The sequence below is a fragment of the Apteryx mantelli genome, chromosome Z (genome assembly GCF_036417845.1).
Source record: "Apteryx mantelli isolate bAptMan1 chromosome Z, bAptMan1.hap1, whole genome shotgun sequence".
Classification (NCBI taxonomy): Eukaryota; Metazoa; Chordata; class Aves; order Apterygiformes; family Apterygidae; genus Apteryx; species Apteryx mantelli.
Genome location: NC_090020.1, coordinates 34,415,317 through 34,428,074, shown reverse-complemented (window position 1 = coordinate 34,428,074; position 12,758 = coordinate 34,415,317).

Below are 12,758 nucleotides of genomic sequence, written 5' to 3'. Positions count from 1 at the left end.
AAAGCGTGAAAAAGTCCTCCAAAATTAAACTCATTAGCTGTCCAGAGCTCTTCACATATTCTATGGGTGGAATTCAGGTGCCAATCCGGCAATTTCTGAGACATGCGAGATGGACAGATAAAACACAGGGGGAAGAGAAATCCTCATCCTCTGGAATCGCTTCTAAAGACCAGGCTGCAGGCACTGGGGCATCTCAAATAACATTAAGACATTAGTGTTTAGGTAACTGAATACCACCTCTTATTTCTATGCTAATATGGCTGTTAAATATTAAAGACAACCTCTCCCTATTCGCATGAAAACTCCTGCTGGGCTTCCTGGACATCTTTAATGCCTAAATGTAACATGAACTTTTACTCTATGAGTATTTAAGCACCATTATAATATGAAATTTTAATGCTGTTTACTGACAGTGATTTTATTCTATATATGAAACAAGTATTTCATTATTTTTAATAGTGTTTCCATTATTTAACCTGGCTAAGATTTTTCTTTGGAAAGGCATATTTGTAAATTTTTCCTTTCCGCTTAACACTGCTTTAAAAAAAAGAGATCGATATTGCTATTTCACTCTTCGTAGGACAGATAAAAATAGCAGATAAAATTATTCATAGCTGATAAAGGTTAATACAACTGTTTTGACAAGAGTTTCTTTTGGTGTTTGTTAGACTGAATTTCTGACATGAGAATAGCAGTGCCATCTCTTATGAGGATATTTGTAAATTAGTTTAATGCTCTACTTTAAAAGTTGGTTGAAATAGCATGCTCCCAGGTTGCTCTACTTGAGATGGAAGTATTTACCCAATAAATATTTAACCTATATGATTATAAAACAAAGCAGTTTCACTTTCTGAACGTATATTTTTTTTAAAAGAAGAATGAATGCTTAAATATTTGCTCATGGATTTTAAAGCTACTAACATATGAGGAAAATGGGACAGATTCTGGGAACATATACAGGAATAAAAACTTTTTCTTATGAGCTCCTCCAGTGACAAGTACAGGCTCTCTGCATGAAGTAGTCTTCATGGTCTACTTTTGATTGCTAAATAGAAAACAGAGCTATTTAATCAAAATGAAGGTGTAAGATTTGGCAGCGTCATATCATATGCATCTGGTTCTTTGGGTATGCTTTTCAGAAACAGCTTAGGGAACAGGCTTTGCAGGTATACCACAGATGAGTATTCCGTTTATCAATTTTGTTGGTACCAATTTAAAGAGTAAATTATTTAAGATTTTTTTGCTATGTGTGTGTGTGTTTGTGTGTGAGCATGTGTTTGTGTACACACCGTGCTTAGCATAATGGAGATCTGATCCCTAACTGAAGCTTTGACATCTTCTTGAAACGCAAACAGAAAATAATAAAAGTTTATAGACTTTGGTAGCTGGATAATAAGAACTGAACTTCCTCCAAGAATAAACACAATAACCTGGTTTATGCCCAGTTTAAAATCTGAAGGGTCTGAGAAGAGCGAGAGCCAATCCCCAACTGTTTGAAGCTATGTGGTTAAATAGCTATCAATTTCTAGTAACTGAGTGTTTGGTCCATTATCGTTTCCGAAATGTTTGCTCTCCTTGTTAGTTTTGCAGTAGGCTGACACCATGCTTACAGGATTACAAAGCCTCAAGGTCTACTCAAACCCTGGGGTGACACAAGCCGTAAGGCAACTGCACAGCTGTTTCCAGGGGAAGAGACGCCTCGTACTGTGAATTCAGGACCCAATGCAATTCCCTCTTTGATCTGGAAGTGCTGTCAAGTAACTCCTGCAAGTAAATGAAGGATTGAGGAGCTGGAGCTTTTGGCTTGTCAGCAATGCTAAAACACTGCCATGCAGAAAAAAGGGATAAAGATTGTATCTCAACAGAATATGTAACCGGCAGAATATCTCCGGAGACCTAAATACAAATTTGGGTACAAGCAGATTTAGGCAACATGAGGTGATAGTGTAGCTCAGTTTAATGAGCGCTTACTTAAATTTAACAAGAGAGTGATTTTACCAAACAGGATCGGAGACCTTATTATGTCTAAATAGAGGGAACATAGAAACATAGAAATTACCTCACTGGATCAGGTCACTGCTACACCAGACTACTAGCGTGAGTCTGACAGTGACAGATTCTCTAGAAAAAGCAACAAGAAACTGAAGACCTGACCATTATCAGATTTTCTAATGTAGGTTGTTTCTCCTGAAAGAGGTGGTGATGACTGGCTTCTGTTCTGAGGCATGAGGATTTATATTTTTATCCTGTCTCAAGTATTTTCTTATGTTCTTGATCTACATGGCATTGCCAAATCCTTTTTTTAGATGTTCTTAAGTCACAACCCCTATCATCTCTTATGGCAGAAAGTCCCTCAGGCTATTGGTACATTGCCCAGAAGCCCTCCCTCCTTCCCACCAGTTTTCTTCATTTTACATCCAATATCGTCGCAGTTTCATGTAAGGTAAATAAAGGGGGGACTAAAAAAATGGTCATAAAGGTACTACGTTCAAAGTTATGCTAACTTTTTTGAGACTGTACTATGCAGTGGTGTTCATGTCACCAGGGAATGGGCTTGGGCTGTCTGGAGAGTGTGGCAGGTCTGGGAAGGACTTTGGTGTCCAAGAATGGTCTCTTCCAACACCGTGTGCTATGTGCAACTCCTTGGGTTACCCCAAAATTAATACTGAGTAGAAGAACGGGCTTAAATTTTTGCTTAGCAGTCACAGCTATGAACCCGTACAGAGTTAGAGAGGAGGCTAACAAAAATCAGCACTTTTTTCTATGAGACATAAGCCCAAATGGGTTCATTTATCCATTCCCAGAGCACTCACTGGGATGCAAGTGTAAATCCCAGCCCTGTTTTACAGAAGTCAAGCTCCTGTGTCTTATGAAACAACCCTAACTGTGAAATATAAGGTAGTCCAGGTGGAAATACTCCCATTCTTTTTAGTAGCTCTTTCCATTTTATTTGGAAAACATGACTCAGGTTTGTTCAGGAGAATGAACTTGAATCTGTGTCTCTTAATTGCTGGGAAAGAGATCTATTGCAAAAGCAGTTTTGGGCCCACTATTCTGTTGGATGTGGGAACAGATATGCTTTAAGTCCCAAGTTAAAGTAGGCAGAAAAAAACACTAATGCTTTGGCTTGATGAATGCACAAACATCCTTGTGCTGCGCACAAGATTTTCATCATGCATATCAGCAACTGTTCAGATGCTTGGAGGACTTTATTACCTAGGATTTCTAAGATCCTCCAGGGTTAAAGGGAGATTTTGAGATTTTAGGTCTTGGCATGGTCTTATGAACTGGCCCACAGAATTTCAAGTGAATAATGGTATGCACAAATACAAATGATTATAATAGTTTGTCCAATGCAGTGAGTTATAGCTAAAAAATGCTATAATATATGACTAATAAGGAAAAGAATCCTAAAAAATGGCTCAAAACAGCTATGTGGTTTTCAATATATCTTCCCTGTAAAGAATGAAGCTTTGAGTCATATGATGAAACATTTAACTTTCAAATATACTTTCTACTAATGGATGGGCATGGTTGGAAGCAAATGTGTATTGAATTTCAATTTTCTCATAAGGTTTAATCAAGATTTGCACTGAAGCAAAATTAGTATAATACAGGAATCAAGATCCTCTGTGCAGATTTGAAAGGAGAATTTTTCTCTTCTGCATGAAACATAATGAAATAACTTGGAAAGAAAATTAGCATATCATTTTCTAATTCAGCCCTATGAAAGAAAGTTATCACAAAGTCTAACATGTGCTATTTCCTTAAAGAATAATTTCAATATACCTGCTTTGTATGATATGCTAAATTTGTATATCTGCCTATAGGTCCTCTGTAGCTGTAGGAGGAAAAAACATTCTTTTTCCACACCTGCAAAAATCATAGCATTAAAACTCTCAGTAAGTTCCTGAAATATTTTTTATGGTGAAGAGAAAGAAACTATTGGAAAGCTGATAGAATAAAGTGTTTTAGAAGGAGAGAGGATTGGATGGAGAGATAAATCCTTTCATCTAAGTATATCAGTGTACAAAGGGATTCTTTGAAACCAGCAAAAATAAATGAGGAACTCCTATTGTGTAAAATAACTAAGATAAATTATTTTTGTAGTGGCAGACTTTTTGAGAATACAATAAAGCACTGAAGTCAGGAGAAACATATTTGCTTTAATGATAATCATGCAAATTGCTAGCTTGTGTCCCACTTGAATTTTCTTTGAAAAAATCATTTAGAAGCTATTGGAAAACATAGGTTCCCCACCCCCACCCCCCCTCAAAAAAAAGTCTTTTATTACTGTTCTGGATTCTTTCTCCACCCACAGATCTGTGATGAAGAAACAGTTCTTCAGTATTTATTACTGTGAAATCTCCTGGCAACTTTTGATGTGTGTGATCATTTGATTGTGATGAACACATGTGATTTCTGCTCATTCACTCCATACTGTTTACAATAATAGAAATATCTGTTTCTTTATTAAACTTCTTCATTTTAAAGTTCTTAAAATTTTAAAGGCAGCCTGCTCTAAGAACCTTGAAAGACTGTTGGCCCTGGCATATTGGTAGAGGGGTGACAAAGCCATATGTCTCCTAAAAAAGAACGAAGTTACTCAAAAGAAAGAAGCCAGCTCAAAACTTGTCAGCAACATTAGCAAAATTGACATCTCCTGGCAGAGGAGTTGGACGTGGTTGCTCATGCTTCGGAACAAAAGTGGAAGTGGTTTTGGCAGAGATTCACAGTTAAAAACCTCTGAAGGCTGCATTTGCTACTCCTGTTTCTGAGGTAACAGGTTTGGAGGTATCAATCACTTCTGAGTGGTCATCTGCCCTGCACAAACATGGCCTTGTGTGGCACTGCTGTAACCTCTTCTTCAATGACTATAGTCTGCCTGGCTTTCCAAGGCGTTTTGACTAGGCAAAAGCTGAAGCTGCTCAAAAAGGTGAAGTCGTATAAAGTAAAAGTCAAATAAAAATATCTTATTTAATTTCTAACAATGCAACACAGAAGCGTTTATAAATAGCTGGTGAAAGAGAAGAACACCCTTGAGATGCTTTCATTAAACTTATACCTGAAAGGTGTCTCTTACTCCTTTCCCTCTCCTCCTTACCCGGCTGCCTCATTCCTTTTTGACAATATGCCTGGCAGTGTTTCCTTTGTGTGGATACCTTAGCTTATTTCAAAACTTCCATCAGAGGTTCCCCTCTGATTTCCGGGAAGAAATTTCCCTGCATAAGGGGAAGCTTTGAATGGGGAGCTCCCAGCAGAGCGTTGCCTGGGCACAGTGGAGGCGCCCCTCGAAGGGCCCTCCGGTCCCCATCGGGGCAGTCACTTAGCTCCTGGAGCCTGTTTGCCCTTGCATGTTTTCACATGGATCCAGGCTGATCTACTCTTTCACTTTTTTTCATAATTTCATTCTATTCCTTGCTTTTCCAAAATAGGTTTAACTTCTTAACACAATAAGGATTGTTTCACTTTCTTAACTACGCAAATACATCTTTATTAGACAGGGTGTTATCTACTGTGCTTAATGGGTTATTAAGCAACTCTTTACCTCAAGGAGGTATAAAACTTCCTCCCTTGGAGGCATTGCTTCAGTATGGAATGTCTTTTATGTTGGAACTCATTTCTCCCAAATAATCACCATTTTAACAAATATACATGATATATATTTCTTATGAGGTGTAAGTGGCTGTAGCTCATGTCTGAGCTCTTGGCTGAGACATTCACAAAGTAATCAATCATTTTGGGGTAGATTGTTTGGGGTTTGGTTGATCATTTTGTGTTTGAAGGAGCGATCTGTTTCTTTTGCAATTTTACAACAAAATGGAGTTATTGTGAACCTATAATAGAATATATATAAATAATGAGTGCTCTGGCTTTCAAATGAAACGTTTTCATTATTAGATTTTTTCTATTCTGAAAACAAGTTTTGAAACTGAAAACTTCCTATTATGACTGACAAAGAAAGGCCTGACTTTAACATGTCGATTTGGGAAATCAGATTTTGCCCACTGTAATCCATTATGTATAGTTGCCAAGTTATTTTGAAATAAATTTCAGTGCCCTGGAACATGTTATATAAGGGAATATGACAGAAGTTTTTCAGCTTGTCAGATAATTTGACTGGCTATACTGTATCAGTTCTGAGGATTTTAATAATTGGTGTTCTGCACGTAATGCTTCTTGCAAATATAATTCATCTTTCTTGAAATCTGTCAGATGCCTGAAGAGAGTCTGATTCGATTTGAAATTGTAATTTGGTGGTAATTTGAAGCCAACAGGCTTCAGATTTTGGTGTTGGTTGATGTCATTAAGTGTACAAAAAATAACAGACAAACAGCCTACTGACTTGTTCTATTTCTTTTGTCTCACTATGTTAAGAAAATAAAATATATATTAAAAAAGAGAGAGAAAGCTTGCATCTCTTGAGCAGGCAAAAAGCCAGAGAGCAGGAGTAGTTGAATGGTATTTCACCACAGTCTGTAGTTCCCTGTATATTGAAAGGAAAGACAAGAGTATATTTTGCTGCAGCTATCTACAGATGACAGATGGCTCCTTAGGGACCACAGTCAGCTGGCATAGGTTAGAGCAATCCCCAGGCCACTCTAATCTACACAGAACTTGGGTCAAAGCATCAGAGAACAGCATTCAGTTCCTCACACTACACTGAATTTTCCCTTAACAGAGAAGGCTTTAGACTGTGATAAGGCAAGGGACTGACAAGCTTGAGGTAAAATATTCTAGTCCTTAGAATAAACTAATTAATACTGTTGTAATGTTTTATAGTATTAATTTGTTTTTTTTGTTTGTTTGTTTGCTTGCTTTTGTAGCCTTGCAATGTGTTTCTGTAGTGGCCTCTGTTAGCCTTAAAAAAAACAAAAAAAAATCTCAGAAGAGAGAGCAGACAATAAGTATACAGAAAAAAGTGGTGGCTATTTCTCCATAGGTTACCACCCCAGTGACAAAACAGGTCTTAAGAGAACATAATGATTAAGTAATATAAGTGGGAGGATACACTGATAAGGAGTGCTCCAAGCTCTGTTTGCCTCTCTCACTGGGTCGCATCCCTCGCTGCGACAGGTGCTCCAGCAACCTTGGGCGACAGCTGCAATCCAGAGTAGCACTGCCAGCACAGACCGGGTTGACTGCATCGGAGCGTTTCTAGTCCCACCTCATCCCCCACAGAGGGATAACTCAGCTTTGCTAGGCCTGAGCTTCGGTTCTTCTGGTCAGTGTATCAAGTGAAAAGTGACCTGGTAATTACAGCAGAGTACCAAAGTACATCAGCCTAAGCACAAAAGGTACAATTCAACTTTATGTATGTCAGCAATTGTCTACTGGTTATTATCTTCTATCATGAATCTCTTAATTGGTCAGTTTATTTAATCTATTTACTAAGCATGCACACAATGTCCAGCATTCACAGCAATATGTAATCAGTTCATACACATATTTTTCAGTCTATATATTGCTATTATACAAAAATAATGCAGGTGTCTGTGTAAACCTTTTTAGTTTGTTATTGGTATAGGCAACCTTCTCATCAGCCTGTTGATCAGACTCACCTTCAGGCACTCCCCAACCTCAGCTGCACAACTGCAGCTATGCCTGTTGTATCTTTGTGCCTTCAACTGATTTTTGAGTGATGACTGTTAATTTCATTACCAAAAAGTCTTTAGACTTACCCCAAGTTAGTAGCACCATGGAATATAATTCTTAATTTTGCATGTATTTATTTTTAATGTTATTTCAAACTGATAATGACTTAATTGTAACAGCATTCATTATAGTTTGCATACATAGCAATTCAAAGAAAATTTTTCTATTTATTTTAATTTGAGAGTGAATTGTTCAGTTCTGAAAATTCACTAACATCTCTAGCCTTTTCCTCATCCACTTTCCACTTTCCTAGTTCTCCCTACCCACTTCCTGTTCAAAAATTTGCCTGTCTTTACCAACATTCAAGAAAGTGTATTTTTAGAACAGTTATCATCTTATTTTGCAAACCCCATTTATCTGAAGGAACAGAAGAGCAAAACAGCAAAGCTGGTGAGGCCAGATATGTTTGTAATTGTCATGAGTGGGAACACTTTAAAGGTTATTTGAAGACATCAAAGGCTTTTGAAATCTGTGCGCAGTGAAAAACAAAGAAAATTTATGTAGTATGAGAAGAAAAGTTTCACATGAGGCAAAATAGGAAATACTAAGTAAATATTATTGATCAGAGGGAAAAAAATGATGGCTTTTTTGGAAGAGTCAACCTTATCTCACAGTCTGTACTTCTCTCACCGAGCCAGTTCAGCCTCCAGGGTTATTTTAAGCCAGTGGTTATACTTAATTATGAGTGGTATGTATTTCCCCAAAGACTATTCTTGTTGAGACAGGACAAACTGTGGAGTTATCAATAAAAAACAAAGTAAAGCAATGTATCAGTTCAGTCTGCCTTGATTATGGGGTAATCGGTGCACTTTTCTTTCACGTATATGTGTATGGGTAGGAGGGCAGGAGCGTGGGAGGGTGAGTGGGCTGAAGGGTGCTGAATCTGATTAAAGTGAAAAAGGCTACTTATTTCAACTTTTCCTAATGTGCCTCACTTAAAACATAGGTTCAAGAGGAAGGACTAACCCAATACAACCTTGCAAAAACCATGGAGATGAAACGAGGCAGGAGGATTTGCCTACCCCACTGCTGACTTCTTTTTCAACTTTACTTTAGTGCTTTTAGTTTACAAAATATTCTTAGCATAACTTATAATCACAAGTAGTACAGTAGTACATCTCAAAGGAAGAAAGGTTGCCAAACTACAGTACACCAACATCTTAAATAATTTTTTATACTAGTGCATCAACAGACCACTTTGCTTTCATCTTCTGTTTAGATGGCGACTTGGAGAACCATAAAATGATTGCTGGTAGGCTACTCTATGCAGAGGAAAAAAACAAATAACAGCACTATGATCTTACATCCCTTAAGGGTCTAAATATTTTGTCCATATAAGTTTTATGTATATGCATATCAGTGTCTGCTTAAAATACTAACTGGATTTATTTCAGCTTCAGGGAGAAAGTTTAACATCAAATCCAGAGTAAACAAAACCATGCAAAGAGTTACACCTTACCCATTTTCAGGACCGTATTCTGATCCCATATTGGAGTAACTACAATTGGTCAGTGTGGATGTTAAATTGGTGTACGCAAGATTATCCACACGTAGTTAGAACTTGAACAATAAGAAAATAAGATAAAGAATCTCTTCTTAATTAAATAGAGTAGATGAATTAAGAAAAAGATTGTGTTCTTTCTTCTGTTTTCTGTTAGTCCTCCTTGCCTTCCAGTACTTTGATCTTTTAGAGAATTGTTCTCCAAATATGCCTCTCTGATTGCCTGCAGTGCTTATCTAACCCGAAAATGTGACCTACCCTGCAGCAAATCAAGGAGTCCTCGGCTCTTGACCTCTTATACTGGGACCGGAGAACATCTGGATTTCCTTCCTGTAGAAACCATGACTTGTGATGACAGCAAGTAGCTGGGATATAGCCAGTGATAGCTGAGATGTCGCTGGGACCCTGGCAGCTGGGAAATGCTCTTGGTTCATCAGTGTAACCACAGCCAAAGTGGTCAGGGAGCTGAAGGGACTGTCCTTTGGGGCCGAGACCACTCTGACTTTTCAATACAGTGAAGGTCAGATTTTTAAATAGAGCAGATTCCAAGCTAGATTTGCCAAAGTCATCTAAGTCCTTCTTACTGAGCTCAGGCTTCTCCTATCTCACATCAGGGCATGGCCAGTTCATGCACCAGGTACCTTGATGCAACCAGACCCACACCCTGGGCCAAGGGGCCACTTCTGACCTTGGTCTGGGTGACCTCCTTTAGAGGGGGCTGGTATCCCTGCCCTCTTGGGGTCTGGCTGCAGTGCCCTGCCAGAAGGGTAGTGACAGTGACTGCAGTGCATTAGCGGTGTTTCACAAGGCTTGTGCTTTCGGGAGTGGGTCGGAGCACCTCAACCTCCCCATGCCAAGAGTGAGGTTTGCTGGGGCACGGGAACCCTCATGCCAGCCTGCTCTACAGGACATCCCGGGGGCAGCGCCCACACCACCACTCCTCATCACCCAGATTAAGCACTGGTTTCTTTCCATAGATGGCGTTGTAAGTTTTCAAAATAACATGGCTTAGTTCTTGTCACGTTATTTCAGTGTAATGCAGATTTGGAAAGACTCTAGCACCTGGCTGAGCTAAGCAAGAAAAAATGCAAAACACTAGTGTACTTCAACATGAAAATAAAATAAAAAATTGTCTTTTATGATCTTTGAGAGTATTTTTGTCATCTGTTACCTACAGCAATAATGTACATAAGAAAGGCATTAAGATTAGGAAGCCTTTCTCCTGTCTTTGCCTGAAAAAGAAGGAATCATATAAAAAAATTTTTTAAGGTGGGAGGAGGAATGGAGGTGGAGTCCTGTTTGGGAGAAATGGAGGGGCGATATCAGTGGGAGATGGCCCCTGGACACAAGGGCCAGGCATGAGGGGTAAGTCCTTCCATTTGATGGTGTAAGAAAGGGTGAAAGCATGCCCTGTGGCACTGCCTAAAGCACCACCACCTGGAGTTGCCTTGAGGTTGGTGCAAGGAGCCCCCTTTTCTCCTCTTGTTGCCTGATTTATTGTTTCTCTCTCTCTAAGATGTTTTTTAAAAGCAGGTTATCTACAATTTGCTATTCAGAGCTGGTATACTTGTAAATTGCTCTTGTTCTTTTGACATGACAATCAGTGTCCAAAATTAAAAAAAAAATGTTTTTTAAGTTACAGAGCAAGAATCAAATGGATATCATGTAGCTAACACTCAGAAAGCATTTCTGAAAAGATAAAAAGCCCAAATCATTATCACAGGAAAAAACTGTTTAACTTTGCCTTTTAGGACAAGCATTTGACAATTTGCACAAAGCGCACTGTCACTCCCTCTGGGATTTGTTTTAAACAACCTACTTCCTGCTTCCTCTATGTGTTTTTCTACAAGTAGCTAATACATTGAGCAATGCCAATGAAATGAGACACAGAACCATCAAAGCAAATAAAAATATTCATAACTTTCTGATAGAAAATTTAGTAATAACAAATTTTGTTTTGTTTTGTTTTGTTTTTAATAGGATATAGGATCTGCTGCTTATCTAATTAAGCTATAGAATATGTTATTGTTTTAGAGTAGGCAAGGAGGAAGTCTGACAATGACACAAGGCAGCGTTTGCTTTCAGAACAGTAATTTAGAGTTTCTAAGACCAAAAATAAGAAAAAAAATTTTCAAAAAGTATAATGCTGACTTGTACTTCTAGTTCAGCATTCCCCCTTTTTCCCCAGTGTTTCTGTCAGATAATGGTGATTTTTTTGTCTTAAAACAGAGGCTGCTATAAAGCTGTCAAACCCATAAACCCCTCAATTCTTAAGCGCATATTTCACAGAATCACAGAATCACAGAATCGCTGAGGTTGGAAGGGACCTCTGGAGATCATCTAGTCCAACCCCCCTGCTCAAGCAGGGTCACCTAGAGCATATTGCACAGGATTGCATCCAGGCGCGTTTTGAATATCTCCAGAGAAGGAGACTCCACCACCTCTCTGGGCAACCTGTTCCAGTGCTCTGTCACCCTCACAGTGAAAAAGTTTCTCCTCAGCTTCAGATGGAAGTGTCTGTGTTTCAGTTTGTGCCCGTTGCCTCGCATCCTGTCACTCGGCACCACTGAAAAGAGTCTGGTCCCATCCTCTCAACACCCTCCCTTCAGATACTTGTACACGTTGATAAGATCTCCTCTCAGCCTTCTCTTCTCCAGGCTAAACAGGCCCAGCTCTCTCAGCCTTTCCTCGTAAGAGAGATGCTCCAGTCCCCTAATCATCCTAGTAGCCCTTCGCTGGACTTGCTCCAGTAGTGCCACATCCCTCTTGTACTGGGGAGCCCAGAACTGGACGCAGTACTCCAGATGTGGCCTCAGCAGGGCTGAGTAGAGGGGGAGAATCACCTCCCTCCACCTGCTGGCAACACTCTTCCTGATGCAAACCAGGATACCATTGGCCTTCTTGGCCACAAGGGCACATTGCTGCCTCATGCTTAACTTGGTGTCCACCAGCACTCCCAGGTCCTTCTCCGCAGAGCTGCTTTCCAGCAGGTCAGCCCCCAACCTGTACTGGTGCATGGGGTTATTCCTCCCCAGGTGCAGGACCCTGCACTTGCCTTTGTTGAACTTCATGAGGTTCCTCTCCGCCCACCTCTCCAGCCTGTCCAGGTCTCTCTGAATGGCAGCACAGCCCTCTGGTGTATCGGCCACTCCTCCCAGTTTTGTATCATCAGCAAACTTGCTGAGGGTGCACTCTGTCCCTTCATCCAGGTCATTGATGAAGAAGTTGAACAAGACTGGACCCAGGACTGACCCCTGGGGGACACCGCTAGCTACAGGCCTCCAACTAGACTCTGTGCCACTGATCACAACTCTCTGAGCTCTGCCATTCAGCCAGTTCTCAATCCACCTCACTGTCCACTCATCTAGCCCACACTTCCTGAGCTTGTCTATGAGGATGCTATGGGAGACAGTGTCAAAAGCCTTGCTGAAGTCTAGGTAGACAACATCCACTGCTCTCCCCTCATCTACCCAGCCAGTCATTCCATCATAGAAGGCTATCAGATTGGTTAGGCATGATTTCCCCTTGGTGAAGCCATGCTGACTACTCCTGATCACCTTCTTGTCCTCCACATGCTTGGAGATGGCTTCCAGGATGAGCT